The 27,731-nt window shown below is 43.8% G+C and overlaps 1 protein-coding gene across 2 annotated transcripts in view; it reads left to right on the forward strand.

Moving 5' to 3' along the window:
• Window positions 1-27,731, forward strand: part of Slc9a9 (solute carrier family 9 member A9) — a 560,109-nt gene that overhangs the window by 528,411 nt on the left and 3,967 nt on the right.

The raw sequence follows: 27,731 nt of genomic DNA on the forward strand, positions 1-27,731 counted from the left end.
TTTCCTATTATTGACTACTATGGAGTCTTGAAATAGAATAATACAGAGATGCCTCATGCCAGAAAGAGTAGGACCTTTGTTCTCATGAGGGAAGGGTGCCATGGGCAGGGAGGCAGATATATGGTGGCAAGAGTGTTTGCACATTTTTTGCACATTTGTTCTGCTTGATTTTATGTTATCACATAATTACAGGAAGGCTGGAAATGGTTCAAAAGCACAACACTAGACAGTCAGCTGGAGACAGAACGGAAGAGGGGCAGGTAAGGCTAAAAGGTAGAGTACTTAGGAGCGGGTCAGACAGTTTACAACTTCACTGGGTTCAGCATCCTCTGAGACTTGGAGACAGGAAAAAGACTTCTTTTAAAATGAGTGACTCAGAGATGGTAATGTCTACTGAGTTTAGTTTTCTCTAACCAACCGTCATCCCACATAACCAAAAGTAACATGAGCTTTGGAGTGGTTAATGGGCTAGCTCCCAGTCCTAGAACTGATTGTCATTAAGGTAGGTTCTTGAAAGCAAGTGTCTCGCAGCTTTTGATACTTCTCTGCCCTCAGTGTCAGGAAAGACCTCAACCTACCTACAAGGCATGGCAGGCAGTGCAAATGAAAGAGGCTTCCAGATTTGAAGACTAGAAGAGGCAAGACTATGGGGCCCTTTGCCTTTCAGTATGGGAGGATGATAAAGTTTTGTGGGGACCGACTCAGAAAGGAAAACTGTAGACAATTCTAAGTCATCAACTGTCACCTAAAGCTAATTCTGTCACACAGGTGGCGCCAATGAGTGTCTCTCAGTGCCTTCAATTTGTAGACAGAAAATTTATGTCACAGATAGCAGCCTACAATATAATGTTAGTCTTCATTCAAACATTATTTTTGACATAACAGCTGTATTATTGTATGAGCCTTCGCAGAAAGAATATGTATGTTGACATGCGGAGTTGAATTTCCAGGCCTGCTAAGTGGAAGATGTGTGACCTCTCTGAACACATACACAATGGGGACGCTTGCTTGTGAATTCAAGTTGAGATAAGATTTAAGTGAGGAAATGAATGATTAGACGTTACTGTGCACCAGACCTGTCAAGAGGAGTGTGTGAGACCTTGGCAGTTTCTTCTCTTCCTGCTACCCCTCAGCCATCCCTGAACTGCTTGGTTTCAGCATTTTGGCCACCTGTTTGGAATCCCGTGGATTTCCTCACAGAGTCGGTGTGGAATAGAAAATGTGGCTTCTAGTTTGGTCTACAGATCAATCTTCTGCTACATTTCTTGCCCGGCTGGCTGGTTGAGCACTTGCTGGGTTCCTGGTCAAGAAGGGGAAAGATGCAACGAGATCTTGAGCCCCGAAACCAGTCGCAGCACCATGTGCCAGTGATCCCTGGGGATTTGGAAGGTAGAGGCAGTAAGATTAGGAGTGCAAAGTCATCTTTGGCTGCAGAGCGAGTAGTACCAGGCTAGACTGGGCTACGTGAATCACTGTCTTAGTAGGACAGGGGCAGGGGGAGGGAAGAGAAGGAAAGGAAAAGCAGACGAAGACCCTGAGCTTAGCCCTGCAATCAGAATTTTCTTAATCTTAAGCAGAGAAAACAGAGGCTCCCAAATCCCTCCTCGTCATGTCTCTGGTGTATGAATTTAGAGTATTCTTTCTCACTAAACACCCAACATCTGGGAGAAACAGTGGGCAATTTGGGCTTAGTTTTGCTTAGTTTTATTTGAGGCTAAGTGAATCCCATGGCAATGAAAAATCAATCCTGTATTTGGCCAGATAGACATTATTGAGACACCTGGATTAAATGGAACATAAATAATAGCCCATTGATTTTTTTTATCCAACTTGTTGTAATTTAGTTTACAAGAAACAGAATAATTCTCAGCTCTCCAAGGCTGTCATGGGACCGAGCATGCCCGTGAGCAGCTGTAAGGATCCATGTGGTCTCACCTGTCCTATTTGTTCTAGTTGCTTTTATAAACATGGACAAGATCAGAGTTTTATACATTTTCCTTGCCCGGTTTTTCATACCTGCCCTTAGTCAAAAGCTGCATTTTGACAATGAAGGTTCCCCGAAATAGCTTCAAGGCATTAACTTTTGCAAAAGCTATGAGAAAAACGTGAGGACTCTCCTGTTAAGACACGATCATGGAGATTAAACCAACCTCTGAATTGGAGACTAGACCATGCCTAGGTTATTACTGAAGAACTATTTAAGATTTTTCAATTCTTTCTGGGCCAAATGAGGCTCAGATATACTGCTGTAGTTGGCGTACATATTAGAACTCACATTTGCTAATCTCCATTGTCAATTAGATCCTTTCCCACAATGCACTTCTGCACAGTAAGCCTCAGTCCTCAGGTGGGTTGCAGTTTGAAGGTCCTCCCTTCCAGAGGCAGGAGATCCTGAGGGCTGTTAGAGGTGGAAAGTCAATTATGGCCCAAATGAGCAGCACTGATATACTAAATAGTACTGAACTGGTCTTCCGTCCCCAACTCTACCAAAAGCATCCATTCCTGCCAGTTGCTCAGGTGAAATGTGTTTGCATAGATATCTTTATGTACATAGAATTGATCTGGGGAGGAGGGATAAAATTCTGAAATAATACGAGTGTGTGGAATCCGTAACGATGCACAGCTCACTGCTAAGTGACACTTGGACCACTGCATACAAGTAGGTCATCAGCAGTCACCACAAACCAGAGCTGCTCCCCTGGCAGAAAGCATTAACCTGCAGAAGGAATCTTGGCAGCAGGTGATACATTTCAGCCAGGCAGCTGTATATTTTATTTATGAACCGATAGGAATGTGCAGATACATGAAGAGAGGAATGTATAGAAAATGTGTCCTTAAACACACTCCACTGTAAAGACAGATGGGAAAAAGTTGAATAACTGTGCAAAGAGAAGTGGGAGCTCATGCTACAACTCTGGGGTCCTCATTCCTTCTCGTTTGTCCCCCAGCAGGGGAAACATTAACACACCAGGATCCTGGCTCAGTTAAGAACTTGAACCAGAAATGTCCTGGAGGCACAGGGCAATGAAAAGTCTCACGTGTACACTTGACCCACGAGTATAAGGGTCTTGCAGTTTAGAAGATATCTCAGAGGGGACAAATTTATCATCATAATGTCTACCATGTATGACCCCATCTTACACAGGGGACATGCGAGAGACATAGAAAGAGAGGCCAAGAAGTGACCTTCAAAATCACTAAGCCCACATACCTGGTTTTACAGTTTCAGGATATTTCTAACCACAGGGTCAGCTCACTGGACACAGGAGAGCATGGAACCTTGGTGTGGTCAAGAACATGGCAAGGATATAAGTTCTGCTGAAAATAGGCTGACTTAGATTCAGGTCTTAAATGTATAAACTGAGGCACACTCCCTAAATGTTCTGATTCTTGCTTCGATCATTCAAACACTAGATACAATACCATAAGTTGATAAGTTATTTTCTGCAAACTTATTGTGTTTCATGATTCACTTTGGTGGTAAATCTGACAAGAACTGAGCTGACTTGGAGGCAAAACTTCTTTATGGAGATAAAGAAACATGAAGTTGAATGTTGCCACTCCCAATAATATGGCAGCCAAGGGGCAAGCTCACAGTAGCTCACTACAGATTGTACTGTGACATTCCCTGGCTCTTTTCTCTCCTGTTTTAAACTAGAGAAAAGACGTCAGAAAAGGAGGATGCCTTTGGTGCAGTGATGCACCTCTACCTTCCTAGCATTTGGGGAGGGTGAAGCAAGAGAATTGCCACAGGGACCCAGGCCAATCTGGAACTCAGAGTGAGTTCCAGGACAATTAAGACTACACATCAAGAAGAAGAAGAGGGGGGGGAAAAAGAAGAGGAGAGGAAGAAAAGGAGGTATTCCCCTGAAATCTTAGGTGAATACCATTATTTTGTAACATAGAATTTAAAGAAAGAATGTCATTTCAGGAGAGAACAATGAGCTGGCCCTTCAACAACCCCACAAGTCACGCCTTTTGCTCAGTGAATGCTGGGTTCCATTCTAACCACCATAGCCAAGACCATCCCTACAGATAGGGACAGAAAGAAACAGAATGTGGAGTGGTCCCTGCTCAGAATAAGACTATCACCTGGTCCTCTGCCACTCGGTAGTTTTTCTCAAAGGTCAGAAAGGTTTTATCCAACAGGAACCATCTGAGGTAAGTGCCCATGGCTACAGGCAAGTCTCATCGGTGTGGCACTTTGGTGTCAGAGACTGACAGGTGGAAGGCTAGGGAGCAGACACTGAGATGGTGTGATGGAGACAGGCCGATGCTCGCAGGGAAGGTAAGGGGCATGACCTTACTAGTGACCTTATTCCTGGGCCATTCTCAGGCAAGTCAGAATCCTTTGTCCTATGCCAGTGAGCAGTGCTGGTTTATGACCTCCATGACCTCTCCAATCTTGAGCTCTCTATCTTCCTTCAAGAGCAGACTTCTAGCCTACAGGGAGCAAGACTCTTTTGAGCCTTGTCTGTAAGTCCTGGGAAAGGCACTAAGAAGATGACTAAAGCATAGCTTTGCTTATGACAGATATAAGGCTTTCAGCTACCCCACGGGCATCTGAGCCACAGCACTGGGTTGGCTCTCATAGAAGGCTCTGTCAAACACCAGCCTGCATGATGAAGAAGGCTGGGGATGGGGGTATGCCAGGGTGAATTGAATCTGAAAAACATTGCTTAGGAATAGTCCAAATCTACGTGGCTCATTTGGTTCCTGAGCTCATCTGTCATGGAATATCAGTTATCCAAGTCGCTGGTCTTAAAACACAGTAGAGGGATCTGGCCCTCTACTGCATCTCACAAGATGCTCCTTGATATTCAGAATGTTGGTGCTGTTAGCAAGGCTATCTGATTCATCCATATGGGATGGCTGATGGAGAACAGGAAAGGTTTAGCTCCATGGGGTATGCAAGTCCACTTGGCAGTGTTTGGAGGCAGAGCTTCCCTGGATCCTGGAATCTCGGACCACATGGCCATCGTGCTGTTTGCTGCTGTCACATGTTTCCCTTATACACTGATTATACATTGATTATACACGGTTGGGGTTCAGGAATCACCTCACAAACCACATGAACACCGATCTCAGACAAGGATAGTTTATTGAGCATACACCCCAGGACTGATCGACCAGGGCCATGGTCCAGATTTGGGAACTGAACTATGGCCCTGAGTTAAGATGCTAAAGGGTTTTGAAGCCCTAAATCCACAAACATCTGCCACATTATTTCACCAAGCAGGACTTAGCGATAAGGTATTTCCTTAGGAACATGTCTTTTTTGTACTCTTATCCTGCTCCCATTGGTTGGGGTCAACTGTGGCAGGGGACTTGCCTTGTCTAACAGTCGTGTCTCAACTTGTCTACCAGGATGGGACTTTCTAACATTCATGTCTTAACTTGCCAACCAGGATGTCAGTTACCCATGCCCATATTCATGGCAGAAAGAGTTCTGCCAAGTAGGATGTCAGTTCCCGGGAAGGTCTTGGGGACTTAAATTTTGCTCGCTCACTAATCAAAATGAAATTCTTATTCCAAATAGTTTCTTATATTGGTGCAGGTGTCTCTCTTATGTTGGGGTCCATCCCAGGGACAGCTTGTAAAGACAAATACCATAAAAGCTTATACATAGGTGCACGAATTGCTGTTGGGTAGATGGTTCAGGTCCAAGCTTATCGTGGGTAACTGTACAAAACAGTTGTCCTGACTTCTATCACAATTGGTTTCCAAAGGCACAGAACATAACAGAATATGTAATCAATTTCAGCATTAGAAAGTTTCCTAGGAACAGCAGAAACATAGAAGAAAGTTTCCTTATAATTGCAAGCTAGCCAGGTAACTGTTACCTAGGCCTTCACATTTTATCTAGGCCTTAATATTTTACCTAAGCCCCAATATTCCCAAATATGTACTGAACACCTACTATGGAAGTCAACTACATTGCAGAACCAGGCATTAACCTCCTCTCAAGCATCAGGTCTCTGAGCTGCTTCTCTTATCCCTCCTTTCCCTGGACTTCTATGGCCTGCAATATTAGAACCTAACTCTTGAGCTGAGTTATGGATAACTGAGGATGTAGTAGCCAGGGTCAGTAGTGAATTCCATACATCAGTAGAAGAAAGAGCAGCTATAAAAGAGGGTTATAAACAAGGCTCAGCACATACAGCTTCTGAAAGGAAACTGGTCCCAGAGACCAGCTGTGTTAAGTCTCTTTAAGGACCAGAGGAGCCTTCAATGGTTATTTCCTCTAATCAGGGAGCCCTATGATTTCCACCAGCTTTAAAGAAGACTTTCTCTGGCTCTGAGTAGAAGTGTAGCAAAGATCTGGGTCAACCAGCACTGCCTGAAGACATGTATGGGCATCATTACAACTCTGAAGAGAGGTGCCAATAACCTGGGTGGTGGGATTAGTTATGGGCAGAAGAGGAAGGAAGAATAAATGAGTGTATAGGAGAACAGACACATGATTGCAAGGATGATAGGAATGTCTTAGGATGGTGGACCAGAAAGAACCTGGTGGTTGATTCAACATAGTGGAGAAAAGGGAAGAAAGACTTGTGCATTAAGCCCATGTTTGGGCGTGAAGCAAGAGACACTTTCAATGGGATATAAAGCATAAAGGAAGAATAAGGTCCAGGGAAATGAGAGGTAGTGCATTCAGTTTAGGTCAGGATAAATGTAGAAATCTGAGAGTCCTTTGCTTTTTTCAAAGCTTCACTGCCAAATGGATAAAGACAATGGGACATTTGGGGGAAGGAGGAAAAGAAGAAGAAGATTCAGAAACATTCTTGAAACTGAATGAAACAAAAAGCCAAGTCAAAGTGTGCCAGGGCAGCCCTGTTACTGGCACCACTAATCACTGCTGCTGTTGTTTAGGGGGCAGTGACTTCCAATGCCAAGATCCTCTATTTAAGGGCCCTCTGTTGTGAGACTAGAGCTGGTATGAACAAGGTCCCTGTAAGCATCCCTCCCACCCACCATGACCATACAGACTTAGATTCCAGTCTGACAGCGCAGCTGGGGGACTACCAGTCATCAAATGGTCTCAGGTTTAAAATCAGCTGTCAGATGATCGGGAAGCCATTCACCAGCTATATCCCCTCACTTGTCATGCCTTCCCTATGTACCAAACATTGCTGGGGTCATGGTGAACATAGAAAGAGGGTCAAGGCAGTGGGATTTTTGTTGCTCTTGACCAGAGAAAGACAGAGCTTTATCGCTATTGTTCTTGGGTCTGTTGAGGTCTTTTGAAATCCTGTAGTTGGTTCTCTAGCCATTTTTGGCTCTGTGCTTCAAGGCTTATTAACATTTTTCATATTGACCTTAGTCTAAAATAATGCTTGTGGTGGCCCTACTTTTTTCTTATTAAAGAGAAAAAAATGATTTTCTGAATTGACCCCACTAATGGGACTCCACTCTATAGATGGCACTACGGTGGGAAGCATCTTCTCTGTAGCAATCATAAAGTCACCTTCTCTAAAACCAACTGGGTCAGTGGCAGCTGGGGTCCAATTTCTAGAACCTTAAGGCATTGGAAGATGTATTTATCATCCCACAAAGCCTAGTGTTACAGTCCACAGGACCAACCTTTGCAGACAAAACAAGCAACTTCGTATATCCCTTCATGGTGTGTTGTACTAACCCAATGCCAAAGAGTCTGTTAAAGAGGGCCCAGAAAGAGCTCTGAGCCCTAGAAGTCAATCCTGAGTCCTATGTTTGTTTTATACTTGGCAATCCCAAGAAACCCAAAGGCATTTGAACTTTGAAAAGTGTGATGTGTTCTTTGTTGTTGTTGTTATAATGGAAGCCCAGGCTTAGCTTCTTTTCTATGCTCTTTCTGTGTATAGCTAGAATGACAATTCTCATATCTAAGCATTTAAGCAAACAAAAATAACCATTTGAAAGCTATTTCCCATACTCTCTCTAGTTCTCAGTTCACCACAAATCCATTTAGAAGGAAATGTTCCATTTTTGCCCATTGTAATACTGTCAGCAGCAGAAGCAATGACCAGCTCTCAACATATAAAATTAACTCTACTCCAGTTTTTCTGGATAAAAACAAATCAATCAAAAGCTGGAGTCTTTTTCCAGGAAGAGGCTTTTTGATAAAGACAAGCACTTACCAGAGAATGCCACTCTTGTTATAAAGTTGCTTAAATAAGAAATTGGTATAACTTGGGTTCTGTTTATTTTTTCTCTTTTTAAAATCAAGTAATTTATCTCTGGGAAATGTTTTAAGTCTCCAAAATGCTCTTCGGGGTCCACTTTATGTGAGTGATCCTCTTCACCCAGGCTGTTCCTAATTGAGGGCCAAGGTGTGTCGGCCGATGGCTCTATGAAGCAACTCACCATTATTCCATTAGCGCTGAAGAACAGGATGCTGAGCAGAAAATGAGAAAATGATCGCACTGGCCTGCATGAGTAGCAGCATTGGGAATTCTTCCAAACCCCGAGGCAGCAGCTATACAGTCACCTCCTTCATTGTGCGAGCAAGGAAAGACTTCAAGAAGCTACCTGAGAGCTGTAGGTGACCTGTCCCCCACATTCCTCTTTCAACTCCAGGATCTTGTGAATCACAAGAGCAGTCAGCAAAAGCAAGCATGAAAGAGAATCTTCCAGAATATAAGCAAGGACAAAAGGAATGTTTTCCCCTTTGGATCATAGCACCTCTCCTGCTTGCCTATATATTAGCATAGGATAGCAGGCCAATATTCAGCTCACTGAATAAATCCCAGCATACTTTACTAGCACGCTTCCATATCCACAGAGTGAAAACCATGTCCAAGCTGTGAACTGACCGAGCCAAAGACTAAACTCAAAGTTGGAAATGATGCCAGCCTTGTCATCTCCTCTCTCAGTGCTTCTGTGGAGACACACACACACACACACACACACACACACACACACACACACCCCGAACCCTTCACTTGCCAGTTAGTGTCTTTCAGCCCACACTAACCCAGGCAGAAGGGAAAGGGAGGGAGACTCCACCCATAAACATATGAAATCAAGAAAAGGGAGCCTCATTTTGCTTCAAGCTTTCTAGGGACATGGACTCTGGAGTCTCAGAGGAGGACCACATTGCATCCATTTCACAGTCTCTCTGGAATTCAGAACCATTCTGGAGAGTTCAAAGTTGATATGCATGATTCAGGAACACCAGAAGACACCATTCAGATAGTTGTCTCTGTGATCTGTCCCCTCTCCTTTCCAGGTATGTATTAATCCAGAACTACTTCCCTGACCTAGAGAAAGATCAATGGAGAAGAATGAAGTTTTCCTGTGGCACAGAACAATGGCCGCTTTAGCACAAGCAAAAGCATTCCGTGAAGCCCCAGCTGAACCAGAGATTAGAGCTGGGAGGGATGTCACCAGGCATTAAACACTGGCGATTTGCTCAGGGCCTAGACTAAAAATTACATTGGATTCCTTTCAAAGTGTCAAATTACTCCAGTAATTTCAGTGGTCCTGAATGGCATCGGGCTTCTGGGGTCCTGAGGAAGCCAACAGGAGGATGCCTGGACTGCTCGCTTGGCCTCTTCCAAATGCTCTGAAAGCTCACAGGCCCCGTCTGCATCAGCACTGTGTTCCTGGCCAGGCCATTGCCAGAGCTCTCAGGTGGGTCCTGGGAGGCAGATGGAGAGCACGTCAGCCCTTCCCACCATGCTTCCCTGCAGAGAATGCACGTGCCCCTCTTGGCAAGCACCCTTAAGATCAGAAACTGGGGGCAGGGAGCACAGCACTCGGTCAGTAGTAAATGATAAAAACTAATATTCAGTCAGCAGATGGCAGGTGGAATCTGGAACTTCCAGCATCTCACATCATCAACTTTCCAATTCCCTTGACCTCTGGTTGAAAGAGAAGAGGGTCCTTCGGTTCTGTGTGCGGTACTAACCCTAAGATTTCTAGCCTCTCCTGGGGTGAGGGATGGATTATAAGTAAGTCCTCAGCTGCTTAACTTCCCAAATTCTCAAAGCACAGTTCCTGAATATAACCTTGAAACTTAGAGGGGGGTTTCCTCTTCCACAGTCCTTTCTTTTTTTTTTTTTTTCAATTTATCCTCCAGAAACCCAGACACAACGAGACAAAAATATTAAAACGTTCATCTTTGCCGATGGAAGTTTCCTGTAAATTTTCCAAGTTTTGGCCTAACAATCATGGCTGGTTCTCCTACCGTGAGTCATGCTATCAAGTTCTTGGGTCCCTTTCACCTGCTAGGTTGCTAGCCTTGGGTGTGAAGGATGCTAAAATCTCAAAGTGATATTGTTTTCCTAGGGGATTCAGCCTGGGCTAAGGAAGCTATTGGACTGAACTGAACTCCAGAGATGAGGTGTGGGGAGGGGAAACATCAGCCTCAGGTCCTCCCAGCATCCCCATATCCTGACTACATGGCCATGGAGTGGCCTCATGGCCTCCCAGGGTTCCAGTTTCTTCAGCCTTAAAATGGTGGTAATGATAAACAGACTAAAGAGAATTTTCCTATGAAAAGTTTGGCACCAGGGTACTCCATGTCTATTAGATGCAACACATTAAGACTATTTCCATTCCGAGCTGGAAGGTCAGAGAGCCAAGAGCTGGCTGCTTCTGATTCTTATATCAGAAACTCAGTGGCCTGGCAGAAAACTGGAGAAAAGTCATAAGCAGGTCTACTTCCAGAGCCAGTACAGGACCACTGCTCTCAGCATAGAGGCACCTTCCCTGTACAAGTAGCACAGCCCTAGATACGGTTACTTAATGGGCAGTCTGAAGGCATTTGGAATATTGTGTAGGTCCAGAGATATAAGCTGTTTGTATCATGCATCTTGCTACCAGAAAGAAAGTCTTGGGGGGTTTGGAAGATGGCCCGTGAATAATGACAGAGACCCTCCCGCCATTGATGATGTCTGCCGAGAGGATCCAAGTGTTCTGGAGACATGTTTAAATGTTACAAGACTGCCAGGGAGCCAAAGTCCTGTGGGGTTGAGGTGGAAATGTTTCTAAGATCCACTTTTCTTTACCAAATTCCTGTTGGCTAAGGCTCAGGTTGAGCTGCAGATAGCCACAACATAATCATATTTCTGGAAAGCAAGCAATACCTTCCTCCCTTCCTTCCTTCCTTCCTCCCTTCCTTCCTTCCCACTGCTAAGCAGTAGACAGATGCATGTGAGGGGAAATTGGGCACCTTTCTGAAACATTAGAGAGGGGTTGCACCTCAAGGTCACAATCCATTCAGCTTCCCAATTTCTGAGGTGATTTAAAAAAAAAAAAAGGTTTCAAAGCTGGGACCAGAGCTAAATCCCATTGAAATGTCTAGAGCAGGCATTAAGTGAATCTTCCCTCCCAGGTCTCCTGGCAGCAGTTGGATATTAACAAGGAGAATTATCATCTGGGACTCCAGCTGCCACTTATGTCTCTTTAAAGAATGAATAGACTTCCAGTTCCAGTCAGCTGCCTGCTCACAATTGCAAAGGGATGGTAACTAATCTAGGTGAATGGAAAGTGATTTGAGAGAGTAAGGCTGCCTGTGGACACGGTGCTTTCTCCATCTCTTCTGAGACACAGCAAGCAGGACGGCCCATGCCGCCACCTTGGCTTAAGTCCATATCTGTACCTTCCCAGAAAGGGCCCTAGAACCACTTATTAAAGAGAACATGAAAACACCCACAGCAAACCTACCAAAAAATTTTTTATTATTTTTACAAGGACAGAATAATCGTATTATGAGTCATAGTTTAATTTGCTCTCCAGTGGTTTTATTTAGCCAAAGGATCAATTTTGTTCATGCCAAATAACATGTTGAGTGGTTTTAATGAAATGTGCATTTTCCATTTTCTCATCGCATTGGTTCCCTGGTAGCCATGACCTCTACTCCCCAGAAAATTTGTTAGGATAGCAGATATAGGCTATGCCTTCCTTGGCAGCCATAATCTACCAGGATGGGAAAGCTGGTTTTGTACTTGTGATGAAAGGGGTCTAGACCCCCAAGTGCTGAAAACTTTGATCTGGAGCCTAAAAGCATCTTATCCAAACATACATTCATTTAATCTTGCAACTCAAGCATGAAGAACCCTCCCAGGGTGCCTTGGGAGGGCCAAGGGCGCAGAGCTGGGGCTTACGGTGAAGCCTGGCAACTATGCCTGAGGAGTCAGTTATCTTCGATCCCCAGTCCCAGGGGAAAGCTTTGCCTCTCAAGGAGGCTAGAACAGCAGGGCAAGGCATTCTCAGTGGTTAGGCTGCTCAAAGGCTTGCCAGGGACACAGATTTTGTGGCAGGAAACTGTGACAGCAAATCAGAACTGCCCTGGGGGAATCCGTAGCTGAAATCCATCGCTACACTTCTTTCCTTTCCTTCCAATAAGGAGTTCAAAGGAGCCCGTCAGTGCCGCGTCCCACGACTTTATTCCTTACCAGTATGATCCAAACTAAAATCCCAAGAGGATTTGCATATTGACCCCAGATCTCTTCCAAGCCTCAATTTGATTCATCAAGCATCACTTGAGGAGATTTGTTTCCAGTGGCGAGGCACTAAGTGCTTGAGGACACAAAGAGGAATGAGTGACGGTCTTCCCCCCTCAAGATGCTCACAGCCTAACAGGAGAGGAATCATGGGGTCAAACCATTCTGGCATAGTAAATAATGAGAATGGTCTGAGTGGAAGCTAGTGGAGCCTTGTCGAAGATGCTCTTTCATGGACACAGAGACCCTAGCAAAGAAGCCCAACCTGACTTGGGCCCCAGCTCTAGTCCATTACTCTTGGTTCCAGGTTTTAGTTACTTTGGGCATTACTACAGGCCACTTAAGAGAGGCTGGCTTGGGCTCATGGAGAAATTTTGACCCATCATAGTAGATAGGCATGGTGAAGTGGCTATAGCTAGGTGGTAGGAACTCAAGGGGGGGAAGAGAGCAGACAGAGAGCATGCCCAGTTAGAGAAGTCAGGATGTACATAAACTGGCAACTAACAGAGCTAGCTCAGTGATGTCATTTGTGTTCCCACAATCCCATTCCTTTTTCTTTCTTCTATGCCAGTCTTAATGTGTGCTTTCTATCCTCAAGTTCACTCTTGCCCTCAAAATAGCTTCTGGAGTGCCAGAAAATGCATTCAAGTTTTAGACAGGAAGGGAAAGGGGACAAGATTAATGCTTTATTAGTGGAAAAAAAAAACCTTCCCATTGATCCCTCCCCATTTTGTCGGCTGTTACAGAAGTAGTCTACTTCAAAAAATTAGAGCTTTTATTATAAAAGAGGGGAGACTAGGCCCTAGACAGGCAAATACCACCCTACCTGATAGGCTTTCAGGAAAGGCCTCAGAGGCAGTGTGTGCAAAAGTAAATATCTAGATTGTATTTTATGGAGATGAGGCAACATGAGTACCACAGAAGAGCCTCTCACGTCCACCTTCATACATCGACCTTGCCTTCTGAAGTAAGTGGCACTTCTAACCTTGGCATATGCACTGATATTTCTGTCATTCACAAAACACTTCCTTTTCAATGGGATGTCATGTGACCTCCCCCTCCCCCGAGATAAAAAGCTAAGAGAAAGCCATCTCTGGTTCAAGGTGGTAGAGGTGGTAGGAGAAAGAGTCTATGCTTTAATGACCTTGTATTAAACCTTGCACCTGTGTAAGACAGGGGACGAGGGGTCCTGGAAGAGTGGGGAATGAAACACCAAAGGGAGTTCAGAGACGAAGGCCCATCTTTGCATGTAGATGAATGGGTAAGGGAGTCCCACGTCCCAAAGTGTACAACCAGAGGGAAGAGCATGTGGAAAGACCCAAAGTCAGCAGCGCATGAAGAGGATCAGGCCTGGTTTCCACAGTGAGAGAGGAAGGCTTGTGAGAAAGTGTGGCCAGGGAGCTGGGAAGGAAATGCTGGCAGGAGCACCCTGCAGGTGAAGTCTTAAAGACACAGGTGAAGGCCTCTAACCCCAACTTGGACAGTTCAATAAAGCAGCCATGTCTTTGCATGGCAGTGTACTCTGTGATCAGCAGGATACATGGTAATCTGAATCCTCAACCTGCACAGGCCTATTCTTAAAGTGTGGAGTTTACAAGACCTGAATCTGGATTCTTGTACATTTGAGCAGCAGAATCCCACTGAAAGAAAGAATGAGTCCACTGACTAAGTGAACTTGGTCCCAGACACTCTGGCAGGGACAGCAGAAAAAAAGCACAGGAGTGTGAGCTCCCTCCTCCCTAGAGCACTTCTTCCCTCCAGAGTAACAGATAGGTCAGATATACCCATAAAATGATTTGTAAACTATATGTGACTGTCCATCATGGGTCGTGGAATCATTTCAATAGCTCAGAATTAGTATTTTAAAAATAAAATATGGAGAGTACAACATAGGTCATGAACCCTAAATCTAAAAGTGCAAAGTTCAAATCTGAAACCCTTTCAGCACCAACATGGAGCCACCAGTAGGATACTCCATTCCGTACCTAGCCTCATGAGACTGGTCAGTCAAAATCAAGTACACACAAAAAATAATATAAAATTACCTTAAAAGTATTTGGTAAGTACACATGAAGCGCAAGTGAATTTTATGTTTAGATATAATATCACCTGGTTGGGGATTTAGCTCAGAGGTAGAGCGCTTGCCTAGCAAGCCCAAGGCCTGGGTTCAGTCCCCAGCTCCGAAATTAAAAAAAAAAAAAATTTAACATCACCTCTAACCAACCCTGAATGCCTCTGAAATCCCAAACATCTCTGATAAGGCGTAATGAAAACATTGTAATCATATTGAGATATATAGGCAGTGCTTGTAACAAATGTTCCTAAAATCTCAGAGGTTCATCCAGCAATATTGTTTTTCTCTCCCTTAAAGGCTGTGGAAGAGACAGATGAGTCTCTGGGCACAACTTCTCCCCATTTATTAACTCAAGATAATCTGAGCACTGATGCGTAGCTACACTCTCTCACCCTTGGGAGCATCACTGGAGACAGATAAAGAGTCACCCGCTACCTGCCCATGTTTCCACATAGAAGTGGTAACTGTACACAGTGACAGTGCACACCTTTAATCCTAGAACTTGGGGGGCAGAGGCAGGTGGCTCTCTGTGAATTCAAAGCCATTCTGGTCTACACACATAGTTCCAGGACATCTAGGGTTACAAAGTGAAACCCTGTCTCAGACAAAAACAAAAAGTGATACTTGCCACTAATGGCCATGGCATGTGGGCTAGCCTCTGTCGCATAACTCCACTTACCTCAAGGATGCAGATGCATCTGTTTTAAGTACCTGAAAAGGAAGGAGAGCTGGATATCAGTGAGCACAAGTAGCTCAAGTGAGCACCAGTGAGCTGGCAGTAGGCACACTAGCACATGCTAGAGGAATGGAATATTGTTGGCTTCTCCTGGGAAGGCAAGAGTAAAAGTATAAGTCCTATGACTCAACCCATAGCCGCTCAGTCCAGGAAGGACACTGACAAAAACAAAGAAATAGTCCGACAAACTCATCTTGATAAGCCTATGAATATTAAGAATGGCCCACTTCTGCATAAATGTTAACTCGCAAGAGCTGCATCCCCACAGTTCTCTGCCCAACTGGCAGACAGCACCGCTGAGTGAAGGGTTCAAGGAATTATACTCTTCTTTGTCTTTTCAAAAGAAAAAAGAGGTCCTCATGCCTCTTGAACAGTCTTCATTCCACAGCTCAAATTAACTCAATGTCACCTGCAACAACTCAATGAATTATAGTGGACATTGTATTGCCCACTCCACGTGGTGTGTGTGTGTGTGTTAGCTTTTGCCTTACTTGAAGAGTCAGCACAGATACCCTACTAATCAGTCTGCAAAATGGCCAAGAATAAAAAGTGACCACTGAATGTGGGAAAGCCTCAAGGACAGCTAGGACCCTGTGAACAAACGTAACAGTGGGAGAAGGAGACACAAAGGTGACATTAAAAAACCTGCTGCTCAGTGGAAAATCCCCCACTTCTAAGCAGATACCTCACTCACAAAGACATAGTCATTCCTGGGTGAGAAGAGCCCTTATTCTGAAGTGCTTAATTAAAATATCATGCTGTGAAACCGGGTCATTGGTTATACAACGAGCAGTATCTTTCTGGGGACTTTAGGGGGGAAACTTTGCAATATCTTTCTAAGCACTCCAGCAGCCAGCAGAAGAAATGTGGTAAATTCTGCAGGCCATATGGTTGATGTTACAAGAGAACCTTGACTTCGTTTAATAGGTTTCTTTTTTAAAGGTTTATTTTTCTTTTATGTGTATAAGTGTTTCCTCTGGGAATATGTATGTTCACTACACACATGCACTATGTGTGCAGAGCCCAAGGAGGACAGAAGAGGACATCAGAGCCTCTAGAAGTGGAATTATAGAGGGTGAGCCACAGTCTGGGTTACAAAGAGTATCAAACCCAGCTTCTCTGGAAGAGCAGCCAGTGCTCTTAAATGCTGAATCATCTCTCCACTTCCGAAATATATTTCTAATACTTGTAAGTCCTCATAGGAAACAATGAAAATATAATGTTAGTTAACATCTACTGAGTGCTAGTTATATGCCCAGAATGGCAATAGAAATTATGTCTTTTTAAAATCCCATTTAATCCTCTCCATTGTGAGGTCACTTTGGTAAGTTCAAAGATGCCAAAAAATTTAGCCACTCATGGATAATCAGTAGCAAGGCTACTTTAGAAATGCAAATAAAAAATAAATAAATTGGATGATTCCAAAGCAGTTAGGTATTATAGATTGAATTGCTTTCCCCCACGAAAGATGTGTGGAAGCCCTAACCTCAGGACCTCAAAACTGCAACCTCATTTGTAAATAAATTGGTTTGCGGGTATAGCTGGTTAAAAGGAGCTGAGGCCATACTAGAACAGGGCCTAATATCACAGGTTTGCTTAAAAACACAGATCACTCAGCCCACCAACATGAGAGGGTCAACCTAGAAGACTTCGTTTTAACAAACACAACAGGGCTTTGATGCAGTCAGGTGACCAGCTTGTAAAGAGTGGGTTTAGACTTTCTTCTGAGGATGGAAGAATGTAGATTAGATGAATGCTCCGGTTTCCTCCTGATCCCAGTATGTCGACTGGTTTATCTGGAGTCCACTTGTCCTGCTTACGCTGGTGCTTTGACATCTTAGAGCTCTCTCCTTTCCTTTAACCTTTCCAGCAAACACTGATGCCCTTTGTCTGTGGATTGTCTAGATCTGAGGAGCCAAATGGAATTATCTTAACATGTGATAAGTAGATCCCAAAGCTAACCCGCAGTACAAACAGGATAGTCAGCATTCTACTTTATCAGTCCTTAGTCTGCCCTTGCTCTTAATCACTCCTAGGTTTCCCAGCTCAAGCCTCGGGGGAATGGGGATGGGTTTTAAGGCATCCGGGAGCTCTACAACTTCCTATAAACTTTCCTACAGACGATGTTCCTGTTGGTACATTTTTCAGAGGGAAATCTGCAGCCAGGGAAGGTCGAGAGCCATGGCTGTGACCCTGGATATTCACTTTCATGCTTCTAAGGGGCACTGTTTGATCATGGACAGGTCTCAGGCAGCTTGAGCAGCTCCGGGGGGAATTCTGGGAAGGTGGTAGTGGTATCAACACTACAGTCTTTGAATCTCTACAAAACCCTATATAAAAATGGGTGGAACAATGAGATAACAAAACCGAACACCCATGGACATATTTCCAACAAAATTAGAGTCAAGTTGTCTCACAAGACCCAGATGGCAAGTGGGTAGAGACATGAGCATCTTGACAGAAGAGAAAACAACTGAGAAGTGTCTGGGAGACAGTGAGGGCAGCAGCCCCTGGGAGCAGACAGCATCCCTAGAAGTTAGGATGCTTTTGAAACAGGAACTGAACCATGAAATATGTTCAGGGAGTGGCAAGTACCACTCTACCAGGAGAAACGAGGAGGTCTCAGGAAGACGGGCTCACAGGGTTAGAGCAAACAGAAGGCTGTAAGTTCTCAGCATAGAGCTACCAGGACAGGGTAGAAAGTACCCTGAGTGGAATCAGCTGAGGGGGCAAACAGGCAGGGAAGTTCAGAATACAGCCACCATGTAATGCCATGTTTAATTCAAGAGAAGAGCAGCTCTGAAATTGGGAATGGTTTTCTGAAATCTGAGTCCACTCCTAAGGTTCAACAAAAATAATTTCACGTAGAAATGATCAGTAAGAAAAGAATGGAGGGCAGGTCCCAGGTAGCTATTACAAGAAAAAATAAATAAAACCAAAATAATATACACAAGAAAAGTATACCCAAAAATATAGTCATAGAGTAATCAGAACATTAGCTGAGTTAGAAAGCAATGTGCAAATGATTCAAAACACAGAAGAACAACGTTAATCAGAATCGCAAAAACACAAACTCCAAAAGCAATTGAAAAGAAAAAAATCATTTTTACAAATCATGGCTAAATTACATAGACTATGAAACCAAATAAACACAACAAATAATACCTTCAGGAAAAAAAAAACTGGAGATGAAAAAGATAAAGTTTTCAGTAAAAAAGAAAAATATATAAAAAGGAATTTTAGAGAAAATGACAAATACGAAAATGGAGTTTAAATATCTAGAAAACGGGAGTTCCTAAAGAAGGAAGCAAACCATATGCATTTAGCTTTCTGTTGCTGTGACAAAACACCTGAGGAAAACAGCTTACAGAGCAGGAAAAGGTTCTGTGGCTCCCGGATGCAGAGTTTTCAGGCTGCTGGCTCCCTGCTCTAGCCTGAGGCGAAGCAGACACTCACAACAGCATGAGTATGTGTCAGAGCAAGCTTCTTACCCCAAGCTTGCCAGGAAGTAGAAGAAGAAAAGAATGTAGGATCATAAATACCTTCAACATCTTGCTCCCAGATGACCTACTTCCTCTGCCAGACCCCAGCCCCGCCATCCTTTCAGCCATGAATTCATCCGTGGATTGTTAATTCCGTTCATGAAAATAGCATCCTCGTGATCCAACCACTTCTCAATGCTCTACCTCTGACCATCCTTAGGATCAACAGGAGATTGAGGATAACACTTCATAGCCAGATCACAAGAGCAAAGAAGCAGCAAGTTCTAAGTGGAGAGACCTTTTCAGAAATAAATGGGTTTGGAACTGCTCGTAGAGCATGCCTCATGCCTACGACCGTCAGCCTCGAACAGACAGCATCAGACAAATGATAGTAATATTAATAAATTCTAAGGGAAAAGCCCTTTGAGCATCGACTAGGAAAGCTTATGATTTACATTTTCATTATGCTTTCAGGAGCAACTTCTCGTGTCAAAAGGAATAGAGTGATATATTTAAGATACTCAGGGAAAGCAAGTCAATGATTTTATTTCCAGAAGAATTGACTTTCAAAATATAATGGGCGCTGACTGTTATCAATATACAAGAACTCAGAGAGTATTGATCCCGTGAGCCTTTCCTGAGGAATCTATTGAATAACAAGCTTCAATCAAAATGACTTGCGAGACATTGACAGAAGATCTGATGGTGAACATTTGACATACAGTACTTCACAGCTAGACTAGGAATGTATTAATAGTCGCACATTCAGGCAATATAAGTCAAGGGCCTCTCTCTATAGTTACTATAGGTTCCCGTAAATGGGAAGCTGGGATATAAAAGAAGTGCTAGTGCAAAAAAATTAGACCATGCGAAAATGAACATTTTGGGTAATTATTATGGTGGCAATAGCAATGTTCTATATCTGCTCCATGTGCAATAAGGGAGATAACGAATGAATGATGATGGAAAATTCTAATTATTTCTGTCATCTCCCAAATAATTAGAAACTTGAACTTCAGGTGGAAGTACTTGAAGGAAGGCTTGAGATATGGAACCTGAAATACGGAAGGGAACTGACAGGAACGGACTGCACAGCTTTGCCCAGCTCCACAGTTAATCGTGTCACATTAGGATCCTAAGTTAGCTATGAGGAGTGTACCTGCCCCGCGGATATGCTACCAACCCACCTGGAGGTGTATATGTATGCACGCATGGTGTATGCATGTGTGTACGTATGTATGTGTGTATATATGTGTATATTGTGTGTTTATTTATTTAGTTTTACTTAAGTAGAGTGCTCGATGTCAAACGTTGATCTCTATTCCACTATATGTAGCGGTCCTTAATGTCCACAGTCTGGGTTTGAAATACTATTTTTCAATAAAAGATATTTCAGAGAAATCTTTGATTCAAAGTTTGAGCCTGAAAACAATGGTCACATAGATGATAAGAATGATGGCAAAGATACTGAGATTGGAGATGGAGACAGACAGATCTCTATGAGTTCAGGGCCAGTTCTATCACTGTGAATGACAGTCCAGGACACAATAGTAAGCCCTTGATGAAAAAAAAATATTGGAGTCCTGTCACTAAGACTCAGGAGGCAACTTAAAAAGACTCCTACTGACCCAAGATGGGTCATCAACAATAATAACTATAATCAAATAAATTTAAACTTACCACTTTTCAGTGATATTTAACCAAAAGTAATGATTGCCTTTAGAAAGACTGGGGAATGAGTCATTAGCTCAAATGCTGACAATACATGGAACAATTCAGGCTTCATCCTCCATATCAAATGTCCCAGAATACAGCAACAGAATGAGTGGCATGCCTCTGTAAAAATGTTCTACCTAATAAAGTTATTCTAAAGATAGAATTTCAATATTTTGCAATTCCCAATGAGCAAACAGTTCCAAGTATTACCTATCAGTCAGCAGCTGCTAGGACCACACCAAGGGAGATAATCAGATATGAACAGAGCTCGGATCTGGTCCAACTGGAAATATGCAGGAAATGCCAAGGGCAAAGAATATCTGAGTCTTACTTGTTCCAATCAGCGAGATCCGGACTATGGGAAAGTTAGAGGTCAACTGGTCAACAGATAGACTGGAAAAAAACAAAAATGTTGGAGGGGAAAAGCCAGGAATCAAAAGACATAGATCTTTTTATTAGTGGGAAAGACACTTGTGAAGGAAGGCACTATGGGTAATAAAACTTTGATGCAAGCTCAAGGACATGGTTAATATAAAAATCAGGATGTCAGGTTTCTACGGGAGGAGGGAGACACTTTGATGAGGACATATCAGGTTTCTATGGGAGAAGGGAGACTATTTGATGTGGATGAAACATGAGCGAGGGATTTTGCGTAGATGATCAAGTTATGTTTCCAAGCAGACATGTTTTTCCGTTTTATGAAGATTAGCAACTATGTGTTAGATTTATAAGGTTCACCAATTCCCTATTCCTCTCTATAATGAAAATACTTTAAAAATATAATCAAGTGTGCATGCTTGGTAAACACAAGGCCCTGAGTTTGATTCCCATAACTAGGGAGAATAACACTAAATATGATAAAGTTCCTGACATCATGGAGATCAGAGTCTGGAGTAGGAAATCATGTTGTAAACGATTAGTTTTGAGGCAATATGACAAATGCTCTTACACAAATGTGTACACATAGCGGCCAGAGCAATGTGGAGCTAAAACAATTCAGCAGGGCAGATCCAGGAAGGCTCCTGGGAGGAGGAAACACACCACCTGAGCTTCAAGGGATAACCTTCTCCAGACAGACATGTGAGGAGAAGTGCTCAGAGACTAGACTGGAGTGATCTCAGCTCACCCGGCCATGGCTTTCACTAAGCACCTCTGGGCCCCTCGACATTAATTCTGGAATTTGTAGCTTCCCTTGTAGCTCTGCAATTGTCCAGGGCAGTTTCCTCTAAGAGAAGAAAGGGTACAGTTGTTCACCTAAAGAGCATATTATGTGATTATGTGAATGAATTAATGCTTTTACCTCGCTTTAAAATCAGAATATCACATGTGATCTGAATTTAAAAAAAAAATGTTTTATCCTCAACATTCCTTCAGAGATAAAGGCAGGATCCCACCCAGCCACGGTCTCTGCAAGCACATTTACAGCTAGAATTCCTCCTGCAGCCAGGGAACTGAGGATGGAGAAGTTTCCAGAAACCTCCTCCTACCTGAAGCCCCCACTCCAACTCCACAGAGTGACCCACTTCGGGTTTAACCAACAAAGCATGACAGTAAATATCCGATGATAAAATCTGACATATCCAAAAGGAAGAGGAAGGACACACTTTGTTAGGCTACATTTCCTGAGAACCAAACAAAAAGGGTGTGAGTTGTCTATTGGAATCAAAGAACAATTGGGTGTGTGTGAGTCTGGATGTTCTCTGCTTGCCCTGTTCCTGGATGCTCTGTAAATAGTGCTGTGGGACCCAGGTATTCTAAGGAACCATTGGGCTAAGAGTCAGGTTGGCTAAGGAACTGTCGGGCTAAGAGTCAGGTTGGCTAAGGAACTGTCGGGCTGAGGGTCAGGTATTCTAAGGAACTGTCGGGCTGAGGGTCAGGTATTCTAAGGAACTGTCGGGCTGAGGGTCAGGTATTCTAAGGAACTGTCGGGCTGAGGGTCAGGTTGGCGTCCAGTTCAGCATCCACTTACCCTTCTCACTGATCTGGCAATTCCTTCCTTCCTATCTCTGCTGGCAATCTGGCACTAGGAGCTAAAAGTACCTTGCAGCTAAGAGTGGGCTAGGGAAAGAAAACCTGAGACTTGAAAAGTTGTCTGCTTCCAGGTTCATTGATTTAGCAAAGGGTTTTATCCTCCACCTGTACTAATAAGGAGAACACAAGATAAATGAGAATGTTCAGAAATCAGTGGGGAGTAGAGAGTGTCCCAAGGACCCGACCTAGAGACAGGTACTGCCCTCTTTAGGCAACTGGACCCTGGCAAGCGTGTTATTGTTATGGGAAACCCATTTACCAAGCCAGTACATTTCAGACTCCCTGATGCTGTGTTAAGCCAAGACCAACATCAAATATTCATCACCTCAGGCCAAATAGCTGTGCCGTCAGTCAAAACAAAGATTAGAGGCCAATACATAGATGTGGGCTCCTGGCCTAGTAGACTCTTCCTCCACCTACCCTCATCCTAAGCTCTGAAAAGTTATTCTTGTTCCTTTCCTGTCTAAGGTTTGCATCACATGGATGTCAGTTTATATCCTAAAGAGATTCTGCTGTGTTCCAAACTTGCGTGATCCCTGGTCAGCTGTATTGTTTTGTTACAGAATAAAGAGTCCTTAAAAATAAATAAAGCCAGAGATAGTGGCTCACACCCATAATCCCAGTACTTGGGGGGCTGAGCAAGGATGGTTGCCATGAGTTTGAAAGTAACCTGGGCCACAGAGCTTACAAAGGTCTCAAAACCACACTCAAGGGCCAGAGACATGGATAACTTATTCTGCTGTGGCTTTCACAACAAAGACTAGTTGGCTTCAAAAAGACATAAATTTATGTTTTGATTAGTCTGAAAACTGAAATTTCAAGAGTAGATCCCAGCATGGCCAAGTCTTGATAACACCTCTCCTCCTGGTAGACAGAGAGTGCAGGCCTCTTCTGAGGACACCAATCGCAGCACTGGACAACCTCACGACACACACTGACGATGTCACGACAGCCCACTTACCCTTCAATGTTCCATCTCCACTTACCATCGTATTGAAGCATAGGCTTTTATCTAACACAGGAAACTGAGAGAGAAAAAACACAGAAAATCTTGAGTCCATACCAGGGGGCAATGGGGCTTTAAAGGGGGAATCTGAGATGGGTCTTTCTCACCATCTGGGCAAAGTTATTTAAACAAGGCATAAACACCAACGAACTGGACATCTATTGGCTGTGGCAACTTGAAAACTTAAAATGAATAAAGCTTAATAGTGGACAGTAATCCAAACCTCAACACGCATGTGTCATAGATGAGAGAGGTGTTCCTGTGGCCAGGAACCTCGGTTGTTAGTACTGATGGGAACTGAATTTTGCTCTAGGCTCTCCAGCCAAAGGAGACCATGAATTTGCTAAAGGCCCCTCCTACTCCATGTGTGTAAAGCCCTTCACTCATCCCTGAACTGCTCATCCCTTTAAAAATGAGAAAAGTCACTGTTTTTCTTCAATAGCTTAACATTTTGTCTCAGGACATCATCAGGTTATGAGGGAAGCAAAGTTAGCCATAGCCAAATGCCCCCATGGGGAATCTCCCTCCCCAAACACACACTGGAGCCCTAATGAGAAAAATAACACATTTTGCAAAATGTGCTGTTGAGGGGTTTTTTTTTTGGTAGATCAAAAGATTTTTCTTACTTTTTAATAATTCAGGTAGCCTTGGAGATCCAGCTGCTTCTCAGATATTGCTTAGCAATGAAGAATCAGGAAGTTGCTGCCTGCCTGATTCCACTCAGTCATTCTATAAGCAGGTCCAGTTACTCTGTCTCTGTGACAGGATTGCTGTGAGAAGGGCCCATAGTCTCAGTCAGGTCTGCTAGGTTCCACTGAGCCTTTCCTCACCTGGCATAGCTGGTGTCTTCATTGAGTTAGCAATCATGTATTGAGGACATTATAAAGGTGGGCCAAATACTGTTTACAGATAAAAGAAATATTGGGGTTGGGGATTTGGCTCAGTGGTAGAGCACTTGCCTAGGAAGCACAAGGCCCTGGGTTCGGTCCCCAGCTCCGAAAAAAAAAGAAAAAGAAAAAAAAAAGAAAGAAAGAAATAGCCCTACACAAGGATACTGTCGGCCGGAAACAAGACATTCCATCAATTCCAACAGAATTGTTACTCTGCTTCTGTGGGTGCTTGTCTTTACCTTGTACTAGTTTGGGAAAAAAAAAAACATGGTAAAAAACATGTGAGTGAGTGAGTGAGTGAGTGAGTGAGTGAGTGAGTGAGTGAGTGATTGAGTGAGTGAACAAGTGAGGGAGGGAGGGAGAGAGAGGGGGAGGGAATGAGAGAGAGTGAAGTATAAGGTAATGTCTAAACACCTTAGGTTATGACATCATCACCTCCCTGGGATCCCTATGACGTCATCACCTCCCTGGGATCCCTATGACGTCATCACCTCCCTGGGATCCCTATGCCATCATCACCTCCCTGGGATCCCTATGACGTCATCACCTCCCTGGGATCCCTGCTGTCTGTAACACAAGCTCACGTGGTCCATTTATGATTTGACCATTCTTAGTCTTCCATCCTCCAGAAAACCTCACGCACTGGCTGTCATCCACCCTTCCCATTCACCTCTGGAATCGTGCAGAACCTACTTCTCGTCCTCACCCCACCCTACCTCTCAATATTCTCCTATGCCAGACGCTCAGCAGAGAGAGTCTACTGAGCGTACCATATGGCCATCACTGAGCAAACCAAGCACATCCTCGGCTTCATGCCACATCTCCATGGCAATGTACAGGACTTTATACTTCCCTTTATGCACAGAGGTCATGATTTTTATAGTTCACACTACTACAGGACAGTCAAAGGCATCACGGGCTTCCCAGGAGTCACACATCAGCAATGGCCGCCCACCCCCCAACCCCCACTCATCACTTCCTGCTAGACCCTGCTTCATAATTTTTAATTAACACAGATGTTCAGGGCATGGGGTCTGCTTGAGCGCCCATGAATCCCAGTGCTACACTAAATGCCTGACTGGTGGCTGTGTTTGCTCTCACTGCTGATCCCCATGCTCACTTAAACAAGGACTGGAACCTCAGCTCAAGAAAACAAATTTTAAAAATCAAGTAGGGGCTGGGGATTTAGCTCAGTGGTAAAGCGCTTACCTAGGAAGCACAAGGCCCTGGGTTCAAGAAAACAAATTTTAAAAATCAAGTAAATAACTCCAGGCCTTGTGGCAAAGGCATCTAATCCCAGATGCATGAGATGCTGAAGCAGGAAATCCACAAGTTCAAGACATGAGCAACTTATTAAGGCTGCCCCATCTCAAAGTAAAGGTTAAATGAGGGCTATAGATAAGCTCAATGGGACAGTGCCTCCCTAGCATGAAGCCTTCCTTAGGCTTCATCCTTAATACCATGAAAAATAGCGTCTGAACTGCAAATCAAAATTCAAGACTTCTACTTAGGTTATTTTAACGAATATCTATTACGAACTCGAAGCTCAGATTAATTCCTAACTGGACCATCAATTGTACAGTAGAGCTGGTGTTTATGTTACATTATCTTTGAAAAATTGGCAGAGCCTATCCAGAAGGAGCTGAATGGCTTCATTCAGGTTGAATGCATGCGCGAGCACACAGACACACACAGAGACACACATGTACACACACATGCACACATACACTCACACACATTCACACACACACACAAACACATACACAAAAGCATACACATACACAAAAACACACACATACACAAAAACACACACACAAAAACACACGCTTTCTCTCTCTCTCTCTCACACACACACACACACACACACACACACACACACACACACACACGTACACATACCACCAGAAATTTAGCCCTTAATGGTTTGCTCTAATGGTATTATAGATAATTTAAAGAGGTACCTCATCAGAATTCAAAGAATGTTCCTAACACAACTCTAAATTCCTGTTTTATTTAAATAACTGTTTTGTCATTTTTATTTCTCAGCACAGTGTAAAACATGTAGAAGCTCCCTGAGCCCCTCTCATACTCTTAGAGTTTTGGCCATAGTGGTACCCCTAGAACATGGATGGCATGCTACTACTTAGGTCTCTAGAAACTGATTCCTTGCTCTTCATCTGGCCTTTAAAAAGCTTTTCCACAGACTCTCATGGTCCTCTTGTATATGGTAAGCCCTGACAGGACACCAGGTTCTCCACCCTGACCCAGGAGAGGCTACAACTGATCAGCACAAAGGATATTCAAAGTCTGCTTTTAGAGAACGCTGCAGTCATCTGGCAAGCCTAATTCTGCCTTGATAAGTTACCTTCTTACGGACATGATGGGGGTGGTCTCAAAATCGCAGGGTGGGGGCATGGAAAGATGGCTGAGCCACTAAATGCAAGGCTTACAACAAAAATTGCAAAGAGAGCCTTTAGGTTATGTAAAAATCATAATATCTCCAGGCCTTGATCCCTTCATCCATAAAATGAAGGAAATAATGCTCTAATGAAAATTAATAGGATATCATCAAGGGCTTTCAGATTTGTATATATACTTACAAGATGTGACAGCAAAGCCAGTCTCTGAAGGATAATTTCTTCCCCAGCCCTCAGCTGGCTTTACCAGCCACTCATCTTAAAGGAGCCAACCTCCCCGTTTGAACGTAACACTGCAAAGTGGCTTACAATTCTTGTCAGTCACCTTCCTCCCTGCATACCGGGGTCAGTTCACAGGTCTCCCCAGCTACATTGCTGCTTTAATGCCATGTCATTGTTAGTGGCGGGGACCAAAGGTCCGTTCTCTGCTCCCACTTTCAGGGACATCGTGGGAGTGAAAGAGGTGTACTCCAGCTGTGGGTGAGTCCTACACTCCTTCCTCGGGTCCTCTCCCACACCCCGGGTGCCTGTGGGCAGCTGGAGACCTCTACAAGCCAACCAGTGTCCACTGCTCCCCTTCTTCTCCTTGTCCCTTTTATTATTGCTTTTCAGTAGGTGGACAGAGTAAAATACTCTCCAGCAAAGGAAATCATATGAACTTAAGTCACTTCAATGCATGGTGGGATGATCTCACTGCTTTCTTTCGGTAAATAATAATGGTGATGGTGGTGATGGTGATGGTGATGATGATGATGGTGGTGGTGGTGGTGGTGGTGATGATGATGATGATGATGGCACACGAGGCCGCTTCTACGGATCCCATTACTGCTAAACTGGAGGGAAACACAATGGCTCCCAGTGAACCAGTTTTCCTTTTAACTGGTTAGGGTGCTTTGGGATAAAAAGACGAGAAAGACTGGTGCTAGACAATAGAATAAACCTGGCAGC

This window comes from Rattus norvegicus, chromosome 8 (genome assembly GCF_021556685.1).
Source record: "Rattus norvegicus strain SHRSP/BbbUtx chromosome 8, alternate assembly SHRSP_T2T, whole genome shotgun sequence".
Classification (NCBI taxonomy): domain Eukaryota; kingdom Metazoa; phylum Chordata; class Mammalia; order Rodentia; family Muridae; genus Rattus; species Rattus norvegicus.